Source organism: Myodes glareolus, chromosome 23 (assembly GCF_982192425.1).
Source record: "Myodes glareolus chromosome 23, mMyoGla1.1, whole genome shotgun sequence".
NCBI lineage: Eukaryota > Metazoa > Chordata > Mammalia > Rodentia > Cricetidae > Myodes > Myodes glareolus.
Window position 1 is genome coordinate 26,441,518 of NC_142048.1, and position 25,707 is coordinate 26,467,224.

The following is a 25,707-nucleotide window of genomic DNA, read 5'->3' on the forward strand; positions in this document are numbered from 1 at the left end:
GGGTTTCAAGATGATCTTGACTGTCGCTTTCTCTCAGTTCAAACCCAGGGTCAATGCCCATATTTTTGTTGTTGTTGCTGTTCTCTGTCGGGATAGGTGAGACCAGATTTCAGACGGGGAGCCCAGGACAGCTAAGAACAGATATTTGCCCTGCAGGACAGAAACATGAGAATGCAGTGTCCCCTTATAAATTGCTAGTTCCTTCTCAAGGATCCAGTGTGGTCCTTCCTGCAGCCTGCGGTAAGACTTGAAGTGGGCACCCTGATACCAGGGGAAGACTAGAGGTTTTTAAAGCTTGAGATGGGAAGGGAGGGTTTGGGATAGCAGATGTAGCAGAGAGAGGATAGTTACAAGACCGAGGGGTAATACCATTTGCACCCTAAATTTTTATTGGCTAAGAGATGTGACTTAAAAATTGTTTTAAGTTCTGCAGTTAACACTGGAAACAAGACAGAGGCCCTGACTTGGTGTCTAAGTTCAAGTGGGTGACGCTGAGAAACGAACAGACAAGGATGCTAGCAGCACAGAGAGAGATCAAAGACTCTACAGCTCTTGATCAGGTGAGGGATGCAGGGTGGCCCTCCAGGGGCAGGACTTCCGGGCTGAAGTCTGATGGCTCTACCCAAGGCTGCCAACCGTTGTCAGAGAAAATGGGGTACAACGAACCCCTAAGCCAATACTACTCACAGCCCAACCTGGCAACTCCATTCTCCAATGCTTGGAGGTGGAGTTCAACCTCTAAAACAAACTTTCTGGGCACAGCCCAGCGGGGAGTGGAAGCCCCTGCAATGCTGCGGTCACAGGTACAACCTAATGCCTGTCTCCAGCAGTTCCTGATGAGTATACACAGATCGGAAACCCTAAATTTGGGGTGTTTCTGTTGATAATTTTAGGGATGTCTGTTACTGGACATATTTGAGTACTCCGTGAATGGGTTTCTGTTATTTCTAGATGGTGTTTTTGAACAGTTAAAAACTGCCCCTATGATCTAGAGTAGCCGCTGTGTCGGATGGAGAAACACATCCCTTCACCAAGGCCTTCCTTAACAAATCCTGAATTCCAGACTCTCTGGTTCCGCCCAATTCAAGACTCAGCTCCCTTCTGAGACCCACCCCCAAGGCTCGACAGTGCTCTGAGGAATGGTCCCCAGCAGGCTCCTCTGTCTTCATTTCAGCTGGTGGTCGCCTACCGTGGGTCTGGACAGTTCATCAACATCAACGCTCTACTGTCTGTGTCATTGAGAAGGAGTGGAGAGTTACGGTATTGAAGCCAGGCTAACAACAATGTCCGCTTGAGAACTTCTGATTCTCCTGAGTGTGGCACATGATCTTGACCCTGCCCCCTCAGTTCACATCCGTCTCGTCTGAGTAACTGCTGGATGACCAACAGTTCTGTCTTGGTTTGGGTCTCTATTGCTGTGAAGAGACACCATGACCATGGCTACTCTTAAAAAGGGAAATATTTACGTGGGCTGGCTTACACTTAGCGGTGTAGTCCCACTATCATTACAGTAGGAAACATGGTGGCGTGCAGGCAGACACGGTACTAGAGATGGAGCTAAGGGTCCTACATCTTGATCCGCAGGCAGTAGGGAGAGACTGTGTCCCACACTGGGCGTAGCTTGAGCATAGGAGACCTCAAAACCCACCCCACACACAGAGGCACACTTCCTCCAAGGCCACACTTCCCAAAGCCATTCCCTAGCCAAACCACCACACCAACTTGGGTTCTCAGAACCTCTCCTGTGGAGCAGGTAGAGACTGAAAGTTCCACACGTGGTTCCCATGCCAACTGCCATGATAAACAAAGGGCCGAGCCCTCACTTCTGTCAGGAGCCAGCTTTCTCCTGCCCAAGGACACCAGACTAGCGGTGAGACCTTCTTCTTCTTGCCTTGTAAACTCTCCTTCTTCTTTGGGACTGTCCCCCAGAGCATTCATTCTTCCTGTGTTAAAAAGGAATTATGTAGGATTTTTGGGATCCAGTCTATTTGGATACTCACCTTCCTAGACCTGGAGGGAGAGGGGAGGAACTTGAACTTCCCACAGGGCAGGAAACCCTGACTGCTCTTAGGGATGGAGAGGGAGGAGGAGAGGGAGTGGGGGGAGTGGGAGGGTGTTGGGAGGAGGGGCGGAAATGGAAACTTTTACAATTTGATAAACTTTGGGAAAAAAAAAAGGAATTATGTACTGTTTCCAAGACCCTCGGGAGCAGAGCATTCATTTGGAGTGCCAGAAATAACTGCTTCTCAGAAGCCCGGAAGCAGAGAAACAAGAAGACAAGCAATGGAAGTAGCTATCTTTAAATGACAACTGAGTACCGAGGTAAAGGATTCTGAAGCTTACAGTGTAAGCAAAGGCGAAAACCATCCAGAGATTCAGGAACAAATGTGTGTATTAAAAGTTATTCTATTTTTATTTTAAAAGGTAACTCTCAATAACTCATGATGCTTCACTCCTGAACCTGCCCCGTCTCTATCAATAAGCCTGAAGAACAGCTAAAGATATTGTGGTTGAAATGTGAAATGCTCCCCCCATGAGCTCACGCATCGGAGCCTGGGTTTACATCTCGTGATGATGCTAATGTGGACTGTTTGGAAACTTTAGGACCCTTGCAGGAAGGAATAGGTCCCCGAGTGTGTGGTTTTGAAGTCTTTTAGGGATAGACAGCCTCTTCTACCCACTGTGATATTCTTCCTCTATGTCTATTCTATGTCATATGTGTCATAGAATATGTCTATTCTATGACACAATAGAGCCAAAGAACCACAGACAGGAAGGCACCCTCTGAAACTATGAGAGAGACAGAGTCTTTTTTCCTAAGTTTGTTTCTGTTGGGTGTTTATCACAGCGAAGGAAACATGAATGCAAAGGGAAGCAGAATTCAGGACTCAACTTCCCACATCCGTTATCTGTACAGCTCCACTCGACTGAACAGTGGTAACTTCTCACTGGACCCAGAACCTCTGAAGAACAGAAGGTTAACGATTACGTAATTCAATGAAACAGCCCAAATGTGTTGGGGATAAAGTCTTTTCAAATATATGGGATATTGTTAGGAAATGCTCTCTTGTTTGTAAACTGAAGCAATTGCTCAACTTTGAATTCTCTCAACGGAGCCTGTGAAAGAAAGGCAGCCAGTGGTTTGGAGAAAACCCAGTAAAATCCAGTTCAGGGCGTGAAAAACAACCCATCAATCCACGTGGAAACCTCGTTGGCGTGGTAAGCAGAACGGTGTCAAGAGGCTGCCGGGGCTCAGCAGGCCGCGACGAGCTGCTCTGGAGAAGCAGGTATAACATTCTGAAGGGAACAGGGTTACATTGGGTGGTTACAGAATGACCAAAATGCATGTGGATGCTTTTTAACTGATATTGACAATTCAGAAATGATGTACCTTTTTTGTTAACTTGTGTTTCCCCATAATCAAAGAAGAGCTGAAAGCACCCTTCTGACTGGCTAGAGATGAATATGTAGGAAGGAGTGCTGAGTGAAGCTCAGGAGGGGGCTGGGATTTTTCTCATTTTTATTTTTAAAAGGTGGTACCCTCTAGTGAATGATTCTAGAAGAAAAGGAAAAGCTATTTTTGACTAAGAGATCTACCTTTAAAAAAAGGATTTATTTTATACGTGTGGATGTTTTGTCTGCACGTATGTGTGTGCACTACATGAATGTCTGGTGCTCTCGTAGGTCAGAAGAGGGTGTCAGATCCTCTGGAACTGGAGACAGATGGTTGTGAGCCACTAGGTGCATGCTGGTAACTAAACAAGACTCCTCGTCTGCTGGGTTCTTCAGCAGATAAGGCTGAGGCAGAGCTGGTCCTGCCGGTCTCTCCCTGGGGCTGAACAGGATGGTGATGGTGAGTGTGGATGATCCAGACCACCCCCCTGGCCATGGGGAGAAACACACACTGAGCCAGGAGTCTGTCGAAGCAGGATCTCATTTTATTGCATCAAGGCAGGGACTTATATAAAGCTGAGGTAGTGGGCTGGAATCTTGGGGTGTGGTGAGGTGGAGTGAGGAATAAGGTGGGTGGGCAGAAGTGGGCCTAGGTCAGGCTGTGCTGAGTCAATCCTCACCAAACTCACTCAAGTTAGGCTCAGGAAGTTACACTGGGCCTCACCAAACTCAAGTTAGGCTCAGGAAGTTACACTGGGCCTCACCAAACTCAAGTTAGGCTCAGGAAGTTACACTGGGCCTCACCAAACTCAAGTTAGGCTCAGGGAGTTACACTAGGCCTCACCAAACTCAAGTTAGGCTCAGGGAGTTACACTAGGCCTCACCAAACTCAAGTTAGGCTCAGGGAGTTACACTGGGCCTCACCAAACTCAAGTTAGGCTCAGGAAGTTACACTGGGCCTCACCAAACTCAAGTTAGGCTCAGGAAGTTACACTGGGCCTCATGAGGCCCAACACTCCACAAGAACAAGTGCTCTTAACCACTGAGCCGTCTCTGCAACCTCCAACACTCTACTTGTAAGGGGCTACATACACTTTGATTTGGAGAACTAAAATATAAAATCGTTCAGGTAAATGGGTTGGTTCAGAAGGCAGAAACTCGTCAGAAGCCAGCGTTCTCAACTCCACCTCCACCCTCAGCGAAGCCTGTAAGAAAGATATTCCTGGCTCCACGCAGAGGTGTGAGGAGGCGGAAGGCATGCCGCTGGTGAAGGCTGCGGGGGATCTTTTAAAGTGTGAGACACAAGAACAGAGTGTTTCAAAAATGAGAGAGATACAATAAAAGCAGCATTGGATGACAAGTGTTGGGAGTGAGCCCTGTGAGGAGCTGAAACTAAAGAATCCTCGGGAACCAGGGGGAAATAAAGCCAGAGAGGAAGAACGGGAGAGGTAGCGGGTGTGGAAGGCTTTGTGGTTCTCCAGCTCCTAATGACGCTGACATATGATCAGAGAAATAAAACACGATCCATTCAAAAGCTCAAGGACATGTAGGGGTGATGGCGACATGTGGGGGTGATGGCTCAGGGGATATGGTGTTCCCCACAGGAGCCTGGACCAGGGTTCAGATCCCCAGAACCCACAGAAAAGCTAGGAAGCTATGACAGCTCACCACAACCCAGCACCGGGAAGGTGAAATCGGGACCGCAGGGTGAGCCGGCCAGTACTGCTTGAACTGGCGAGTGCCGGGTTGAACAAGAGTGCCTTGGGAAAATAAGGAGGAAAGTGACGAAGGCAGACACTCAGCATCAACCTCTGACCTCCGCAAGCCCATGCACACATACGTGCCAACACACACAGACCTCCAGAAGCACAAGCACACGTGTGCCCACACACACACACACTGGAACCTGCATACATATACACTCATCTTACAAACACATCATAGAAGATCCAGAAAACATGAGACTCTAAAGGAAGGGAAGTTTCTGGCTTTTTCTTCTCCACGAACATTTTCAGTATGAGGATCAGAAGGATAACTTAATAAAATGCTTCTGACCACGGTGGAAGGAAAGCCTCCACCAACGTGAGTCTAAACTGGAACCTGGGCACTGGGGTTAGTACTCTGTTCCCTCCCATGGAGCTTTGTTTCAACACTGGCTCTTTTTTTTCCTTCGTAAATGGACCCATTCCATGCTCGATCTTCTCAGAGCAAAATCTCAAGGTCTCTCTGCATATATTTAACTGGCCACTGAGACACAGCAGTTCAAGGGTTAACAGGCCTGACATTTCACAAGTGAAGCCTCCATGATAAAACAGACTTTTCTAACTCTGCCTGGTAAGATCTCCCCAGAAACATCTGTCTTTCCTTTGACGTATTTAATGTCATTCAATAGGTTGCATTAAGAGAAAGAGGGTGGCTTTTATCTAGCACACTGCTGCATACACAATGAATGTTGGGAGCTTGGGTTAACTTGTTTCGTTTTGTAGAAGTCCGTGCCTCTCTGGGATATTGCTGATCCAGCACCCCAGTAGGATCCAGTACCGACTGATTGACCACAGTCTCTGTTCTTGACATGGAAAGTACCCACACGGAAGACGAGGAATTAGTGTCAGAAATAAGCAGATATAAAGATTTACAGGCAACATGGGCTAGGAAAACAAAGGCGAGTTCAGGAGCTTACAGAACTCTCGGGTCACAGTTTCCTTTAAACTGTACGAAAGGATGAATAAGGAGATCCTGGAAACAGGTTAGTAGCTGTCAGCTGAGATAAAACTCAGGATCCTGTGCAACTTGCACTTGTGGCCCTGGACCCCCATGGCTGATAGGAACAGCCCAAAAGACTAAGACGGGATTAGGGAGGGGCTTTCTGCTTCCATTTCCTCTGCTTCTCAATTCTGTGATCTCACTGACTGCTGAGTATCTTCCTGGTGTGTGGAAAGGATAAGGCCTGCCCTCCGTGGTTGTACGTTATTAATCCACACTGAATTTGCCGCATAGGAAAGGGGAACCTACCTGGCAGCATCCAGGAGAAGCACATTCAGAAGACTAGGGAACTGGAGGACGGCGCACAACAGAAAGTAATGCCTGTATTAGTCTGGCTTTCATCCCTATGCCAAAACACACGAGCTGGGTGACTTTATAAAACACAGATTAAAGGCCAGGTATGGTGCCGAATGCTTTCAACCCCACACTTAGGAGGCAGGTGGATCCCCTTTGAGATTGAGGATAGCCTGGTCTATATAGTGAGAAGCCATTACATAGCAGCAACAACAAAATCTGAAATATAAAAAGAAAATGTGTAATGCCCCCATACACACAGTCTCTGGATTACAGCAGGAACCCTTGCCATGACTTGAAGTCTTCAACGCAGGAACAGTAGTTTTTAATGCTTTTTTGTTTGTTTTTGTTTTAGTTTTGTCTTTTGAGACAGGGTTTCTGTAGCCTAGTGGTAGCCTAGTTGTCCTGGGACTTGCTCTGTAGACCAGACTGGCCTCAAACTTGCAGAGAGCTGCCTGGGATTAAAGGTGTATGCCACCACCACCTGGCAGGAACACTAGTGTTTAAATTGGGATCTTCAGGAAGCAGTTTCTACAGGCTGACCTTCAGTTAGTAAGGGTTACTTATCACAAATAATAGCCACCATTTACTCTGGCAAATGCAGACAACTTGAGTTCTTTCTCTTCCTCATGCCTTTTCTTTTTCTGGCCTTACTGCGAAGGCAAGACCTTGGGTGCAAATGGGAAAATCACACATTCTACTTTGTTCCTGATCCTTGGGGGAAAACCATCCAGTATTTCAGCATTAAGCAAGGTGTTACATCCAGGTTTTATAGATCCCTTTTATCAGGCTGACACTGGTGACTTCTCTTCTGTTTGGATAACGGGGGTCGGGGTTGTTTGTTGTTTCAGTTTGTCTTGTTTTAGCCTGCTCTGGTTCATATTTTATTTCACATGCGTGAATGAGTTCTGATTTTTCCCCCAATATATTTTATCTATTTGAAATGGTCATGTCATAGTTTTCTTATAGTCTTTGAATAGGATAAATTACACAAATTGTTGAATGTCAAATTAGCTTTGTACTGTTGGAATAAAATTTATGTGTCATGATATTTTATTCTTTACATTGCTTGATTTGATTAGCTAATGGTTTGATAAGAACTTTGGCAACTATATTCATGAGGAATAGTGACCCTAATTTTTTTTTCCATTTCATCATGTTTTGTCATTTACAAATATTAGGGTTTTGCTGCCTTCATATAATGAATTGAAAGTGGTTTATTTTTAATATTTATTTATTATGTATACAATATTCTTTCTGCATGTATGCCTGCAGGCCAGAAGAGGGCACCAGACCTCATTACAGATGGCTGTGAGCCACCATGCGGTTGCTGGGAATTGAACTCAGGACCTTTGGAAGAGCAGGCAATGCTCTTAACCGCTGAGCCATCTCTCCAGTCCTCGAGAGTGGTTTCTTTCTCTCTTTTTTGAGAAAAAAAATTTTTTTAACAATTTGATAGACTCTTTAGAGAAGTAGCTTGAGCTTTGGGTTTCTTTGTGAGGTTTTTAATAAAGTTTAATAAATTCAAGGTCTTTTAGATTTTCTGTCTCATTCTGTGCCAGGTCGTCTAAGTTATTTAGGTTTGTCCAATTTCATCTACACTATTGGTTGCATTGGTCTAAAGATTTTCCTGATACTCCCTCACTGTGCTTTCAATGTCTGTAGGGCCTGTAGTAGCAACCCTTCTGCCCTTCCTAGTACTGATAATTTTCACCTGGGTTATAACACGTGACTACTTCATTCCTTCTGATGGTTGACGACAATTGCATTGAATTAATAGGCTGCAACTTAGTCATCCATCATCAGTTTGCAGTCGTTCGAGTCGTTAGAGCTTTTGGGGGCTTATGAATAATGAGATTGAGAACATTTCTATAAAATTCCTAAATTGACTGCCCCAGCTATTAAATAGGGCTGCCGTTTTCACACCAACAGGCCTCACCAACTGATTTCCTTTATCTCATTGCTGTGCACACAGTGAGAGTTTCTCTTAGTTCCTGTCCCCGAAGGCAAGCGGAGTATACAGCCTGAGCTGGATTGAGTATGCAGTAGACACTTAAGGAACCCTAGACTTCTGGGGTACTCAGGTAGCACGGGGGGTACAGGAAGAGTCGCAGCAAGGGCAGACTTTTACTAACTGGTTGCAAAGTGTTGCTTAAGAACTCTTGTGCAACATGGTAAAGGTGAGAAGCAACTCAGAGACCTGACTCCCGCAAATTGTCCTCCGACATAGTGTGTGCTCACATGCGTACAGGCATGTGCACACACCCAAAATAAATAAAAATGCAATGGTTGTTTTTTAATTAAAAAGAAGCAGAAGGGCCTGGGGATATAGCTCAGCAACATAGTGCTTACCTAACATTCATGACGCCCCAGGTTCGATCCTTGGCACTGAGAAAAATAAAAGAACATGTTGAAGCCGAAAGAAATGGGTGTCAGGTGGGGGGGGGGGGGGGAGGCGGGATTCTTGTGCAAAGCCAGGCACAGTGTGGTGCACACCTTTGATCCCAGCACTGGGGAGGCCGAGGCAGGTGGATCTCTGAGTTCCAGGCCAGCCTGGTTTACAGAGCTAGTTCTAGGATAGCCAGGGCTACACAGAGAAACCCTGAGTCAACCTCTTCCCCCCAAAGAATTCTTGGTGCAACATGCAACCTGTCTGTTCATGTTATGGAACTCACATGTTGTTAAACAGAAAAACTTGCCTTTTATTTTGGCTTTATTCATATTCAGAGTTACTTAGCCCCCAGAGATCTAGAATAGCTTTGTCACAGGCTGGGGAAAGATTTCATCTGTTGGAGTCCATTTCTCCCAAGGACAGAATGTCAATAATTACTTTTTTCCTCCCATTTTTGTCATTTACCCACTTAAGCGCCTTAGCCAGAACCCCTTGCTCTAAAGGCTACAAGGAAGCCTCATGTTAAAGGGGAAACTTAGCAACCATCTTCCACTTCCTCTTAAAGGGATTGGGGGTGAAACTACTAAGATCTTTACATCCCATCATAGAACAGGTCTTGCATTGACTTAATGAGCATGGGAAGGCGGGAGCAAAAGGAGGTTAACTACATGTGAATTTATAGATGTTCTGGTGTCCAGAGTCCGTGTAAATAATGTATTACCGCACTGCAAATATTAACTCTGCTCGAGTTGAGGTCTTTACGTACAAATTAGCAGGGACTCCAGAGGGTGGGGGAGCGGCCCTGTGCTTTGCTTAATGATCTTTTTAACCCCAGGTGCTCAGGATCCCGTAGGGCACTCAGGTCTTCTACGCTGAACTCTTTGTAAAATAAAATGGGAAGTGAGTCTTCTCTCTACAAAACAAACAAACAAAAATAATAATAGTTCAAAAAAAATAAGCAGGCAATAAATTCTTTCAGAATAATTACAGTGATCAGCCTGCAAAATCCAGGCTATTAAACAGCCAGGACGTAATTTTTTTTAAGTAATAAAAGCAGAACCTTTGACCACAGAGGAGGTTCAGCTTGTCCAGGGACTCATCAATTCACAGTTTCCAATATGATTGCCAAACCTACTGAGCAGCTCTCTACAAAACCTACCGTGGATATCCGCCTGTGTGCAACCTCTATGCTTCTACCCCATCCTTGCCCTTCTTACCCCGCTTGGGCTCCCTGTCTGCACTCTCTTACTGGAGATGTTTTCTATGCTTTGTTCTTCTTTCTTTTCCTCCTTCAAATGCCATTTTTTTAATTTATTTTTTGTCCTTTTTTTATTTTTTTAGTTTGAAAAACTTTTATTAACATTAGGTGTTGCGATTTTTTTCAATTTTTTTAAAAATAAATTTATTTACTTATTTTACATCCTGGCTGCAGCTTTCCCTCCCTCCTCTCCTCTCAGTTCCTCCCCCCCCCTCCAAAATCCACTCCTCCTCTGTTTCCGTTTAGGAAAGGGCAGGTCTACCATGAGTGTCAACAAATCGTGGCATATTTCTGTGTAGGATAGAATGAGAAAAACAAACATGCTATGTACTCACTCAAAGGGGATATTAGCTGTAAAATAAAGGATAACTATGCTGCAATCCACAGCCCCAGAGAGAGTAAGTAATAAGGAGAGCTCGTGGGGGATGCCCAGATCTCCCTGGGAAGGGTAAACAGAGATTTCATGAGTGGACTGAAGGCAGGTGGGGGTGGGCACAGGAGTGACCAGGCTGGAGTACGGGAGAGAGGGATAGAGAGATCTGAAAGAGACTACTGCAAAGGGGTGTATTTCGGGGTCAGGTAAAAACCTGACTCAGAGGCTGGAGAGATGGCTCAGTGATTAAGAGCACTGACTGCTCTTCCAGAGGTCCTCAGTTCAATTCCCAGCAACCACATGGTGGCTCACAGCCATCTGTAATGAGACATGCCCCCCCCACTTCTGGCATGTGGGCACACATGGAAGGAATGTTGTACACATAATAAATAAATAAATAAATAAATCGTTTTTTTTAAAAAAAGCACCTGGCTCAAGGGAATCTCCCAGGAATCTGCAAGAAAAAACCCTTCCCCTTCGACTCCTAACAATAGCAGATATGTAGCCTGAACTGGCCATCTCCTGTGACCAGATCGGTGCCTAGCCCAATTGTCCTCAGAGAGGTGTCACCCAGCAACTGGTAGAAACAGATGCAGATCCACGGCTAAACATTGGGTGGAGTTCGGGGAGTCTTGCAGAAGAGGAGGAAAAAAGGTAGGGGACAGAAGGGTTAAGGATATCACAAGAAAACTCACAAACCTGAGGTCATAGGGGCTCGCAGAGACCCAACAACCAGGGAGCCTGCGTGGGACTGACCTAGGCTCTCTGAGTATATAGGTGTGTAACTTGGTCCTCTTATGGACTCCTAACAGCGGAACAGGGGCTCCCTCCTACTCTTTTGCTGGTTCAAGGCAACTCCTCATACTGGGAGGTGCTTAGTCTTACTCCAACTTGATATGCCATGTTTTGTTGACACTCAAACACTATTCTATGAGAATCAGCTATTGGCCTGTCTTTCCTCGCCATCTTGACACCCCCACCTTTGAAATCAGCACCCTTTCCACTCCCTCTCTGCCACCTAGTGACTTCCATCAGTGTTACCCACTCACCTCCACCCACACCAGTCAGTCAGCTGCTTCCTCCCTTCCTTACTAGTTTGCACCCCAGTCTGCCAGGCTGGAGCCCTCTGTGACCTTTGTGGTCAATTCTATGGGCTATGGTGAGGACTCTGGTACTGTCTGGGTGGTTTTTTGCAGTTTGAACCTCGGTTGCTTATTTCCTAGATGAGAGCATTTGGAAGACCAAATGAGCTAGGTTACAAGCTGTCCAGTATGTACCAGGCATTTGGTAAATAAGATTGAATATCAATGTACCTGGTGCATAGAAGGCCCCCAGGAGGCCTTACTTCTTAGAGAAGGTTCTTAATTCTCTATTCCGCTTCCCATGATGCTTCCTCTCATCTGGAATTGGAATTCTCCATTCCCATTCCACACTCACTCCATCTGGTGCTTTATAGATTTGTCTCAGGGACTAAGTAATAGAATAGTACTAAAGGAAGCTAGTACTGAAGTTAGGCAGACTTGGGCACACAGTGTGGATGAGTATATGAAGGGACCAAGCCTAGTTCTGTAGCAAGCCTTCTTTTGGACCACCAGCCAGCTCCCAAATACAGACACACCTTAACCCTAACCCTAACCCTAGACCTAACCCTAACCCTAACCCTAACCCTAACCCTAACCCTAGACCTCTCATTAGTTCTGAATGCTTGGCCTTAGCTTACACTCATTCCTGGCTAGCTTTTTGTCTTTAACTTAAATTAACCTATTTCTCTTCATCTACATTTTGCCTTGAAGCTTTTTACCTTTCTTTCTGTACGTCCTACTCTGTCTGCTGGTTGGCAGCTGCCTGGCTGGCCCCGGAGTCTCCTCTCTCCTTCTGAAGACTAAATTTCTCCTCCTACTTACTCTCTCTGCCCACCAGCCCCACCTATCCTTCCTCCTGCCTAGCTGTTGGCCGTTTGGCTTTTTAGTGGAACAATCAGGTGCCTTAGGCAGGCAAGGTAAAACAGACGCAACACATCTTTACATAACTAAACAAAAACGCAGCATAAACAAATGTAGCACACCTTTACCTGGTTAACAAAGGCAGCAAAAACAAATGTAACAATCTTTACCTGGTTAACAAAGGCAGCAAAAACAAATGTAACAACTTTACACAGTTAATATTCCACAACACAGTTATCTTAGGTGCTCTAACACACACACACACACTTTCTTAAAATTGAAATCTTCTTTAAAATATTGTAAATACATTTTGTGAGTTTATAAAAAATGTTCTACTTTTTTAATGACAAAAAATAATACCAATTTACAATAAAAGTTTTCAGTAAACTTTTCACAAAAAAATAAATAAAAAATAATAATAATACCATTATTAATTGGTATATAATTTACTAAGGCATATATTAGCCACTGGCCAACGGACCCACCCTTCTCTCCCTCCCTCTTTCTCTCCTCTCTCTCTCTCTCTTTCTCTCTCTTTCTCTCCTCTTTTCTCCCTCCCTCTCCCTCCCTTCTTTCTTCCTTTCCCTTTTCTCACTTGGAAACCTAGCTGTTTTCTAAGTCTCCCCTAAGGGCAGAGGCAGTCATCCTATGAGGAATGTCTCTCTTGTCAAAGGTTTCAACTTCTACTTGCAGATGCTGGAGCACCACCACTCTGTGTTGCCATGTAAGAAACCCTGGGCATGCTCAGGGGTGTTTGTCTATGCCCTGCCAGCTCACACAGGACCAATGCTGGGGCTGCCGCTGTCCCACCAGGGATTGTGCCTCCTCTTACTGGTGCTCAGGATACAATTGCTTCTCACAAGTGATATCACCTGAGTTCTCATGGTTCCAAACGGAGCAATAAACTCTGCCAAAGGGAGGCATGTTTTGTATTATGGCTTCAGCCCGAGTATTTCATCACAAGTATTACAATACGGACTTGGGATTTTTTTACTTCGAATCTTTTTTCTGTCTGTGAAAACATACATGAAGAGACTGGGTAGGACACAGGCTGGAGTAAAAGCCCCCACCACACTTCCCGACACCCAGAATCTTTGAACCCAGCTTCTTCTTTCTCTGGGGACGGCACAGCTCTGCCCAGTTGCCATGCCTGGCCTCTCCAGTCTCCACTCAAGCATGGAGACTTCCTGGCAAGTTCCTCCGCCCCTAACAAACACATCTCTGCTGGTCCCGGCCTGCTCATGTATTGTGAACAACAGAAAACTAGCTCAGGTGGGGGCTCCAGTAAATGCTCCTACAGATAAGTCATTTGGAAATGTATTACAATGTATTTCAGACCTGGCAGCGGTGTGGCCATGATTCCTGAAGGCATACACATGCACTGGTTAAGGATTTAAAATAAGTCAGATGGTCAGTTAAAAGACAATTGATTGAAAGTATTCCGTGCTGTACAAGTTTTCCCCCGCCCTCCCGCAGAGGTCTCACGCTGTACCTCAAGTAGCCGTAGAACTCAATCCCTTTGCTCCCCGAGTGCTGGGATTACGGGTTTAAGCCACCACACTTGGCGTTCCTTCATGCTTTTAACAAATCTGAGAAGAAAGCCTCAAGAACCTTCATTGGGAGAGAAGGATCCGTGGACCATGATCTAGAAACCCCCATTCGACAGTACTCGGTTTGCCAGGTACTTCATGAGCAGAACGGGAGACAAAAAACAAAGGGCATAGCCTGCTCCCCAGGGTAACCGCTGACAAATATCACCATGGAAAGTCAACAGGAAGTCATTCTGCCCTGTCAAAAGTTCCTTGGAATCTTCTGCTCTCGTTCCGCCACCACACAGAAGTAGCTTGACTGAAGCTGGAAGGAATCCCGTAGGGAGAGCAGGAAAGCTCGCAGCTAAGAGCGCTTGACCCATGAGCCTCGCGGCCTGACTCCGACACCCCACCCCACCTCAAAGTCATCTGAGAGGAGAGAACTGACTCAGACTGAAAAGACCCCCGCCTGCCTGCCTCGGGGAATTCCCATTGTAGCTATAGTCCAAACCAGGTCAAGCTGTTCCCAGGCGAGCATAATCGCCCTGAAGTCAGATGGGCCCCTACTGAGAAGAAAAACAGGATATCTGTCACCCTGAGACCAGGTGGGTCCCTGATGATGAGAAAACAGGATATCTGTAGTCAGATACCTGGAGGTCAGCCTTCGGCCGGCCTATAGGAAGACATAAAGGGAGCAGGAAGCCCAGAGTGGGCTGCCTTAACTTATTCCACTTATTCCCAGGTATTCAAGATGAATAGACAACCCGTCCCTGACCTGACCCCACCGTTTTATCTGAAATAACCACTGAGAATGCATCCGCTTCTGTAAGCTCGCTTCTTGCTATATAATCAGCCCCGAATTTAGCCCGGCACAGCGCAGTCACCCGAAGGCTGTAGCGTCCGCCAGGCGCCTGTGTGAATAAAAATACTTCTTGCTTTTGCATTCAGTGCGGACTAGTCTTGGTTCTTGGGCGTCGTGGTCCCCGAGGGGAAAACACCCAAATCGGGGATTTTTCAAGGCAACTTGTCCCCCGGCCTCCAAATGCATTCCGTGGCACAAATGCACACCTGCACACCCCCAGGGATAATAAATAATGTGGGGATGTTGTTGCTGCTGTTCTAAAGAACCCCATATGATATGTCAGGAAAACAGGCTCTGGGCACCCAATGCCACATGAAATGCCTACCATTTTAAAGGCAAATATGCACGTTCATGAGGTTCAAAGTGGTGTTCTTTGAGTCGGCCAATCACTCAGCTAATCATCAATGGTTTCGTTGTTGTTGCTATCTTGTTTGGTTTGACTTTTTGAGACAGGATATCACTCTGTGGTCCTCACTGGATTAGAACTCACTCACTGTGTGGACCAGGCTGGCATCTTGCGGCTCTGCACCCCTGAGTACTAGGATTCTAAGGGTGCCCAATTATGCCCATTTTTCTTGTTTTGCTTGGTGTGACAAGGTCTTACTATGTCACTAGTAACACTATACTCCAGGTTGGTCTTGAACCTAAACAGCTCTGCCTCTGCCCTTCCAAGCTCATCCTATAGCCAACACATGAGCTATCCTTAAATATTTACAATTTAGTGCTAGGTACTGGAGGACCAGAGTCAGCACAGGACACAGCAAGACCGAGTTCTCAACACAAAGGAGACGTATCTGTTCCAGGGGGACAAAGGGCATGGATAATGGACAAAGACAGGAGATGGGGGGGGGGATGAGGGAGAAGGGGGAAGGAACAAGGGAGAGGGGCAAGGGCTGCCTCTGGAAAGAGAGGAGCAGCTGTGGCCGACAGGCAAACAGCAGTTTATAAAGGGAAAGGGGGACACTCTGTGTTAGGATGAGTTGGTTTGTTTTGATTGGGCATGTTAATTAGCTGAGCCAGAGGGGGCTTTTGATTGCTGAACTTCAATACTTTGAGAGTACCTTTTCAATACCTTGGTGATCAGCCTCAGGAGGAGGAAGTGGCCAAATAAGGGCGTAGACCTTGGTAGCTAGCTTTAAGACCGTAATCTAAAGGTTTAACAAGGATGAGGGGATGGGGGAGGGCAAGACTGCCAGAGCCACGTTTATCAAGCTGGGGCCTGCGAGATCACCTTCAGACACTGTGATAAACACTAAGGATTCAGCCATGAGTAAAAACAACCCCTGTAAGTTGGGAAGAGGGGTGTAAATGGAAACTTTTATAATTTAATAAAATTACTTTAAAAAAAAAAAAAAAACAACCCCTGTACTTATTTTAGGGGCTGGGACGAATGGGTGGGAAAAGGCAAACTCTTAAGTTATATTATTGAAGTCATTTTTTTTTATTTTATTTTATTTCATTTTGTTTTGTTTTGCTTTCCATACTTGCTTCAACTCCCTTCTAACACAGTCCCTGGCCAGGTGAACTCCATTAGCACATGCAGAGTTCAATGATCTAGGGCCAGGGTGTAGATGAATAACAAATGCTTGCCTGTGTTAGGAATTTTTCCTAAAGCGAGCTCCCTGCCAACGCAAAAATTCCAACCAAGCCAAATCACAACAAGCCAAATTAAGAAATATCCAGGTTTAATGGGATCCCTGTGCTCTCGGGTGGCCCCATGGGTGGGGGTGGGGGTGGGGAACCACGTGTTTCTGCTCTGGGAGCTCACTTAAATACGTTGGGGGGGGGGCAGGGCCTGGCATGCTGGGATTTGGAGTCCAGACCAATATAACTCCCAGGCCTGGGGGCTGGGATGTATGCAAGGGGCTGGGGGCTATGCTTCCAATTTAACAGCCTGTAATACCTGAGGCCCTGGATTCAATACTCAGTATTGCCTTACCACACAAATGGTGCTAACCAATTGGCTAAAGGATAAGTGTAATGGTCTGTCTGTAGGGCCTGGGTCTGCCCCCTGCTCCTTGGGTGCATCTTGAGGACAGTTTCTGGTCAGCCAGCTAAACATTCTGTTTGTTCCTGTGCTCCCTCTGCCCCGCCACAGCAGTACCACCTCACTCCGCAAGGCCAGATGTAAGCCGCGCTGTGTGCCCAGCGTCTCTGGTACTAATCCCTACGCTTGCCCAGTGTAGAGCGAATGATGCCCGTGATCCAGGCAGAAATTCTGACTTAACGAGAGTATGCCGTCTCCTTTTCCTACAAGTACTCAAGCGAACCTGCTGGTTTCTTTGCACACACCTGGATGACATTCAGAATAAGCTCAGAGGATAAACTCCTTCTGACTTCCAGGGTAAGAGGAGAGAGACAGCCCTCGGCAGTGGGCACCCATGTCCCACCTGCATGGTGTCACGCTCGCCTTGGCACATCTTCCTGCAAGAACTGGCCTGTTGCACACCCTCATGTACTAATGTGCCCAGATAAGTATGGCCTTTCACTGCTCTGTGGCTGCCTTTGACACTTCTGGAAAAGTGGCCTCCAGCAAAGTCATTAAAACCAGCCTGGCGACTTCCTCTTGGGTCCTTCGCCACTCCCCAAAAGAGGCTCTGCCAAAATTTATTGATCCAAATCCTGCTCTCCAAAATTTATTGATCCACATCCTGTGCACCTGGGAAGGGAGAAGAAAATACAGCTTGCAATTTGTGATCTAACACCCCTGGCTAATTAAATAGGAGATCAATCACCATTCACACTGGCGGGGAGCAAACGGGGCGGTCGGAGAGCCCCCAGCTCAGTTGGGGTTGGGTTTTTGTAGTAGCCAAGGTGGGGGTGAGGGATTTCCAAGGTTTAGGATCCCTGATTGACTGACCTTTGTCTAGGGGTGTCCTAGTGAAAAGCGGTGGGTGTGTGCTGGCAGGTGATCCTATCTACAGTGGTTGGAATGTTAGGAATTTCCTTTGGATGGTCTGTTCCTGGGTGATGCCTGGGTAATCTCAGTTTGTCTTTCTCAGAACCAGGGTAAACTACTGAGACTCAGGCCTCTGTTGAGCTTGTCACGCCTGGGTCCTACATTCTCCACATTTTCAGGAGTAACAAGAACTTCAAAGACCTTGAAAAGGATCCTGAAAAGGGACGTGCCACACTACCCCTGACCTCGTTGCTCGCTCAGAGTCACTCCGCCTCTTCCACCTCCACTTCATCTGCTTCGCACCACAGCCTCCCTGACTCTGGGTGCCCGATTCTGGGGCCTGCCCTTGTTCCTCTCTCCTCAGCTTATTCACGAAGTTTTCCCTTCCTTAAAAGTCTAACTGTGCTGCCAGCAGCCTGAGTCCCTAGCGGAAGCCCAAGGGAACCTCCCAGCGGCCCCCACAACTGCTCACTGACCTGAACAGGCCCCAGCGCCTGAGATGGGAGGACAAGTAATTAACCCCAACACTGAACGAATCCGTCTCTCCAAAGGCAACAGAGGCAAAGAGCCAAGAGGATGTAGCTGTAGCCATTGTTGGTTGTTTGGATCTGACGGGAAGTAGTTTGCCCTTTCGTCAACAGCGATAATGCTTTCTGAGTGCGTAGCGGTCTCACGGCTTTGGATGAAGCACCACCTCAGGCTTTTCACAAGGTAGAGGATATAAAATCTCTAGCCTCGGTGAGCGAGACATGACAGCTCATTAGCAAATGTTTATGGAGTTCTTTAGCCTCAGCATTTTGCTAGAAGCTCGTAGCTCACAACTCAGGAGCCCAGCATTGCTATGGAGAGAGCGCATCTACAGCCTGCCCCCCCTCACTCCCCCTCCTCCCGACACACACCCTGCCCCCAGACACTCCCTGTTCCCTTAGCATAATTAGAAATTTCCAACCAGGAACAGTAACCGCCCTCCGAGGAGGGTTTGGAAATGTTGGAGTGCGTTTGCTGTTTGCTCTTGGCTGTTACCAAACTAGCATTTATTAGGTGGCGCACTGGAATGCTAATGCCTGACAGAGTGCCAGTCGGCCCTTCGCTGCCCAAAATGTTCTTTCTCACTCAGAATGCCAATAAAATTCAGTTGATAGCTGACAGGAGAAAAGCTATAAAAATCCTCAGAGCCTCCAGGATTCCTCCCTCCGAGACCCTCCTCTCCTGCGGGGGGAATCCTTTTTTGGAGGGTGGGTGAAGCGTGGAGAAAACCAGAGCCGTGTTAATGCAAATAATCCGGAAGTCCCAGAATCCCCGGCATTAAGGTTTAAGTGTTAGTGGTCTGTTTTGCTAAATACAAAAGGATCAGACCGTTCACGGGTCTCGTTAAATTAACCATCTGTGGAAGGATTTAAGCAATTACAATAGCAATATTGTAAGTTTAGCATGTTATTTGGCACATGTTTTCAACTCAGTGATCGCAACATCCCAATTATTCTTTAGGATTAAGGTGTGCACCCTTAATCCCAGCACTCTGGAGGCAGAGGCAGGTGGACATTCGAGGCCAGCCTGCTCTATATAGAGAGTTTCAGGACAACCAGGGCCATACAGAGAAACCCTGTCTAGAAAAACAAAATAAAACAGAAGGAGAAGAGGAAGAAAAAAAAAAAAAGAAGGGAGGGAGGGAAGAACGAAAGGAAGGAAGGAAGGAAGACCATGAAGAATCAAAAGGACTTGGGTGGGCCTGCATAGATACCAACATGCAGTATCTATGCCTGCATGTTGCATCCCCAAATGGACTGAATCACACCCCAGTTCCTATAGCCACGTAGGCTGCCATCCAGAAGCCAATGAAGACAGCCTGAAAATGAGGCAGGGGGGGCAGGGAGATGGACAAAGCTGTGACTGGCCAAGGGTTAGGAGCAGGAGAAAATAGAACACCGCCCGGCAGTGAGCGAGTGTGGATGAGTTGGTGTTCCTTTGCAAGGCAGAGCAGGGCGTTTGGAGAAATGAATCAAGACTGAGCCGGTTTGGAGCAATGCTTTCCCAGACCTGAACAGCGACCTCGGGAAGTCTCAGCTGGCTCTGAGGAAGGCTGAAGAGAACTTGAGGGCTCCCTGAGGGGATGTGAGCCAAGTTTTTATTCACTCACCAAGAAGATTAAGCCAGTTTCAAGAAGAAAAGAAGTCAATGTTGATGCAGAACAGTTTGGGAGCTTCCATGTCAGTTTCTGGGCAGGAGGAAGCTGGCAGATTGCAATCTGAGCACACTGTGGTCTGCAGTGGAAGAACGAGGAGCTGAGAAGGCCCATGAAATGAGATCTTGGAGATGCCCAAGTGAGCTGGTGATATAGAGGGGAGATGTCTCATTGCAGGTCCTACCTGCGGTACGACCCTAGACGAGGGCCTTGATCTCTCTGTGCGTCAACCTCCGCATCTTTCCTTTTTTTTTTAACCTCCTCAATTTTAAATGTAGATATTTACCATGTGCACCTAAAAAGGTAAGAAATGATGAATAGAAATCCCAAAGCTAATATGTCAATGGTCAGCAGATAATAGAAATTATTAGTTGTTGCCCCCTCCCCAGGACACTCCATAATAGCTTCTTCTAATCTAAATTAAAGTTTAATTACTTTGTGTTCTTCTCAAACATGTGGCCCTTATGTATGTCTTCCCAAAGCAGTGGCTCAGTGGCATCGCCATGAGATGCTTTGTCACATGATGGCAGAGTTTTGCAGTGACAAGAGACAGAAAACTCGTTCAAGCTGCTTTGAGCAAAAGGTGGAAAGTTTTCCCCCCATTCAAACTGAACAAAATACAAAAGTGGATATGACTGGCTTTAGCAATATGGCTGTACTGTGGTTTTATTTTTTTTTAAAGATTTTTTATTTATTTACTAAGTATATGGTGTTCCACCTGCATGTATACCTTCATGCCAGAAGAGGGCACCAGACTCCATTATAGATGGTTGTGAACCACCATGTGGTTGCTGGGAATTGAACTCAGGACCTCTGCAAGAGCAGCCAGTGGCTCTTAACCTCTGAGCCATCTCTCCAGCCCTGTACTGTGGTTTTAAACAATCCCATCAGAGCTGGCTTCTACACCTTCCATCCTCTGGCCTCTTCTTAAAGAAATAACCCCATTCTTGGCAGCCAGCAACCAGACCCTCAGACTCAAGTCCTGAACAAGGCCCAGGACATATTCTGAGCACAGTGAGCCATCTTCCCAAACAATCACTGTGTGTGGCTAAGGAGATCCAGTACTCTAATTGGCCTGGGTCTCTTGTCACACCCCTGACCTGGAAGAAGAGCACTCACTGAAGTACAAGCAAGAAATGTGAAGTGAATGGAGGCTAGAAGACGTAAAGCTCCACTCCAGATTCTTCACACACACTGCAGGACCTGTCTGGATTCCTCCAGGCTAGCCAGACTGGGGTCAGGTATCTCCCATAATGTTAGCCACGATTCTTGGTTTGGAATTTCTCAACATGTAGCTGTGACACATCTGGATCATGTGAGGTACCAGCTGAACCTCTAGATTCTTGGGCCATACCCAGAATTGACTTTACTGGCACTGAGCCTCAAGGATGGACCTAAGGAAACAGGTGTTCAGAAGAAGGAGAAGCGGATCAGGCAACAGGAAGGTGAGGTTAATGGGAGATGAGGAGGAAGAGAAGAAAGTGGTAGAGGCTAAAAGAAAGGAAGAGAGGAAGAAGAGGAGAAAGGAGATGGGGCAGAGGAGATGGTGGAGGAGGAGGAGAAGGAGGAAGCAGAGAAGGAGAAGGTGGAGGAGAAGGTAGAGGAGGAGATGGAGGAGGAGGGAGAAGAGGAGGTAGAGAAAGACAAGATGGAGGAGGAGCCAAGGGAGGAGGAGATGGAGGACAAGATGGAGGAGATAGAGAAGAGGAGAAGAAGAGGAGAAGAAAATGGAGGTGGTGGTAGAGGAGGAGATGACGGAGAGGAGGCAGAGAAGAAAAACTCAGCAGAGAAGTTGGAAGAAGAGAAAGAGGAGGATACCTAATGTACAGAAAGTTTAATAACTGAAGCCAGAATCCTAGGTAGGAATTCAGAATCCAGGGCCTGTGGTGGGCAGGTCCAACGGCTCTGACGTGTCTCTTAGGATTAAGTCTCCTGTATAGAAGTCTACAAGTGAGTTTTCATTTCATTATTTTGGCGAGTTGTCCTTTGCTTGAGATGCCATACAGAACTCCTCACTTTCAGGTGGTAAAGCCTGTGGAAGAACAAACTCCCTGTCTCCGAGCTAATGTCTTGTTCTGCTCAGACTCCCACAACCCCACTCTTGTAGACGTCTCCTTTTTGGTAGAGTGTTGAAATGTAACATTACGCTAAATCATTTTTTTTTTTGCAAAAAAAAATGACTTGAATAAAATCTTCCTTATATTGAAGACTGAGTAAATTCATTGTCTTTTCTATCTAAGCTTTCTACCGCACCAACACGGTCTGGAACCACGAGTCTCGGCGGAGGGTGTCCAGGTTGAATGAAATCCACAGAGCACGAGGTTTAGGTGAAACAGCAGCTCGATTATTGTTCTGCTGGGGCTAGTTTTTATACTATGGCACCAAATGGGGAGGGGGCTGCGAAGGGACTGTCACCTGACCCAAGGAGGGACTCTCACCTGACCACAGTAGGGGTCAAGGACTGATCATGTGCATTCAACCTTCACCTGTCCCCAGTAGGGACTGTCACCTGACCCCAGCAGGGATCAAGGAATAATCACGTGCACTCAAACTTCCTCATCCAACTCCAGGAGCAGAGGGAAGTTATGATTCTCTGCAGATAAGCACCTCAAATGGGGGCAGGGAAATATAACTTGGGGTAGCAATTCCCACAGCTTTCTTTATTTTATTTACTGAGCTTGTCCTGCAGTGTTCTGTCCAGAGCATAAGTCACCTCTTCGTCCAGTGTATCCGCACTGTATATGCTACCCTCTCCTTAGTCACTTTCCGGCTGTCATTCAGCAGACTGTTTCAGTGTTCCAGGGATAACTTTCAGGTATGCTCCAATCCGTGTCCCCATGAGTCGTTTTCCTTCATCTCATCACATAAGCATTTTATCATCCCTGGCCACCATAAGAAGGGTGAACAATCAGGCATTGCGAGAGCCACATGTAGCTTCACTGTTGTATCTTTACTGCAATATGTCATGTAGTTTTGCCACACTATACAGTATATATCATTGTGGCTAATCTCTCATTGAGACTAGTCTACACATTTGACTTTATCACCAGATATGTATTATAGAAAACTATGCATTTATGGCTTGGTATTGCTGTGATTTCACATACCTCTCCCTTTAGATAGAGGTTGGTCCCAATACATCAGCATAAACCATATCAAACCAGGGTCAACTTTAAACCCTGATGTAGAAAAACGAGCCCCATTGGGTGTGACTCCTCCAACCAACAATGAGGTCTTATTGAGGGGTTGCTGCTCTAACCAGTCACTGAGGCAGCATTCCGGATATTCTGTTTTCAATGTTCAGCACTGTTTTGTTTTGTTTTTTTAATGTCCTTTTTACAGCCCTCCTTTCTGCAAGGCTGCAGTAGCATTTCAGAGCAAACATCACTGCCAGGCACGGGGCCTGCCATTTCTACTTTCCAAGGGACCCTTTACATACACAGTCCCAGACGACAGCAGCCTTCTTTGTAGCAGCCACGGGAGAGACTCAGAGCTTCAGTGAGGAAGTAAGTACCCTTGTTCCCTTGCTCTTTCCTGCACTGCGGCTTCTGAATAGCGTTCTTCCCTTTCATGTGTTTTCAGGTCATCGCTTCTGCTCAGGGGTATTACCTTCTATTTACCTATATTAAATCTCATCACGTCTGCTTGCCTTCCTCACTGGATCTGCCAAATCAGACCACTACTTAACCCATATCCATCCTCTTTCTCTCTCTCTTCTTCTCTCCCTCCCTTTCACTTTTTCTTCTCTCTCTCCCAAAGAGATTAAAATATTCTCTTCTGGCATTTTGACTATTTAAGCCAAATGATATTCAAAGAACAGCAGGTACCAAAAGGTCACTTTGAACTTTGTGTGCTTTTTATTGGGAGCAAAAGGTAAGACCTCTCCTATCAAATCCCTCCCATGCTGGGGTGATGACCCATCCTCACCCGCAAAGATGAGAAGTCAAAAGCAAAAGAATTCCGCGACCTTGGCTAGGCAAGCCCATCTTTCCAGACTCCACACACGGTGTAGTTGCTGCCTTAACTAATTATTCTTTATCAATACAGTACAGAAATTATGGCTTGGGCCACAATCCACAAAGAAATTGTCCCAAAAACAGCAATCTCAAAGGCTGAAATTATAAGCAAGCTGGGCATGGTGGCACATTCCTCTAATACCAGTTCTCCAGAGGCAGGTGGGTCTCTGTAAGTCCAAGGTTAGCCTGGTCTATGTGGTGAGATCAAGTTCTGCCATAATTGCGTAACAAAGAAAACTTGTCTCAAAAAAAAATGCAAAAGAACAAAAGTTTTCAAGTCCAAGATCCTGAATGCTCAAAAAAATCCCAAAGCTAAAGTTCTAGAGGGAAAAAAAAAGAAATAAAGCAGTTTTTGCTTTGTTTTATATTTTACAGTGCTAAAGATTGAACTCAACTTTATATATACTAGGTAAGCCTTCTACCACTGGGCGACAAGGGCTCTTTGTTTTGTTTTTAATAATTTTTAAATTTTATCTTATAATATAATTACACCATTTCCCCCTTGCCTTTCTTCCCTTCAACCCTTCCCATGTAACACCCCCATTTTCCTTCAAATTCATGGCCTTCGTTTCTTTAACTGTTGTTATATATTCCTAAACGTATGAATGCCACCTGCTCAGTCCATAGAACGGTATGTGTGCATGTATGTCTTCAGGGCTGGCCATTTGGTATTGGCTAATCTAGTGGTGTGCTCTTCCCCAGGTGCATGGTTGCTGGCTCAGTGGCTGAAAGTGCTAAGCCAGGCTGGTGACCCGAATCCCATCCTTGGGACACACAGGTGGAGGGAACGGACTCTGCAAAGTGGGCTCCTGGCCGCCACCCCTCTTCGTCATGAACTGTACATGCCCATGCACATAAACAAGCATAATATTTTTAATTAAAAATTTAAATCACATTTTTAAATTTAAATGTTAATATTAAAATTAATTTTTAAAAAGTATCTTTTACAGGGGCTGGAGAGATGGTTCAGAGGTCAAGAGCCACTGGCTGCTCTTCCAGAGGTCATGTGTTCAATTCCCAGCAACCACATGGTGGCTCACAACCATCTGTAATGAGGTCTGGTGCCTTCTTTTAGCAAGGAGGTGTTTACTCAGGAGGAACATTGTATGTGTAATAAATAAATAAATCTTTAAAAAATTAAAATATCTTTTATAATTTTATCTAAGTTTTGAGGTATTTAGATTAAAATCCAGGGCCTTGCTCTGGCTCTCCATACTGTCTACCACTAAGCTACATACCTAGCCCTGCATTTTATTTTATTTTAAAGATTTTATTAGTTGCTATTTTTAACTATGTATAGGTATGTGCGCCTGCATGTGTGTATGTGTATGACTACAGGTTCCCTCGGAGGCCCCTGGACATGAGAGCCCCTGGAGCTGGAGTGATAGATGGTTGTGAGCCTTGTGACATGCGTGCTGAGAGCGAAACTCGTCCTCTAGAAGAGCAGCAAGTGCTCTTAACTGATGCGGGAGAATTGTCTGTATTCTGTCAATCATATTTTAATAAAATGCTGATTGGCCAGGCAGGCAGTATAGGTGGAAAAGCCAGACAGGAAGTAGGGGTGGAGCAATGAGAACAGGAGAATTCTGGGAAGCAGGGAAATTCCTCTGCCATTCCTGTGCAGACCACCGAAGAGGCAACATGTAAGCTGTCACACTGAGAAAGGTACTGAACCCATGTGGCTAACATAGATCAGAATAATGGGTTAAGATAAGTCATAAGAACTAATAAGTAGCCAGAGCTAAGGGCCAATCAGTTTATAATGTTATGGAGTCCTGTGTGTGATTTTCTCTTGGGGAATTG

The 25,707-nt window shown here is 46.0% G+C and overlaps 1 long non-coding RNA gene across 2 annotated transcripts; it reads left to right on the forward strand.

Moving 5' to 3' along the window:
* Positions 1–1,204: 1,204 nt before the first annotated feature.
* Positions 1,205–25,010, forward strand: LOC125414026 (uncharacterized). Of its 2 annotated transcripts, XR_014998513.2 has the most exons (6): positions 1,205–1,870; positions 2,199–2,322; positions 2,425–3,287; positions 23,231–23,394; positions 24,280–24,313; positions 24,607–25,010. It is a non-coding gene; the product is annotated as an uncharacterized LOC125414026 (long non-coding RNA). The 2 variants fall into 2 exon arrangements; XR_007236119.3 differs by having other exon boundaries at positions 2,199–3,287.
* Positions 25,011–25,707: the final 697 nt, after the last annotated feature.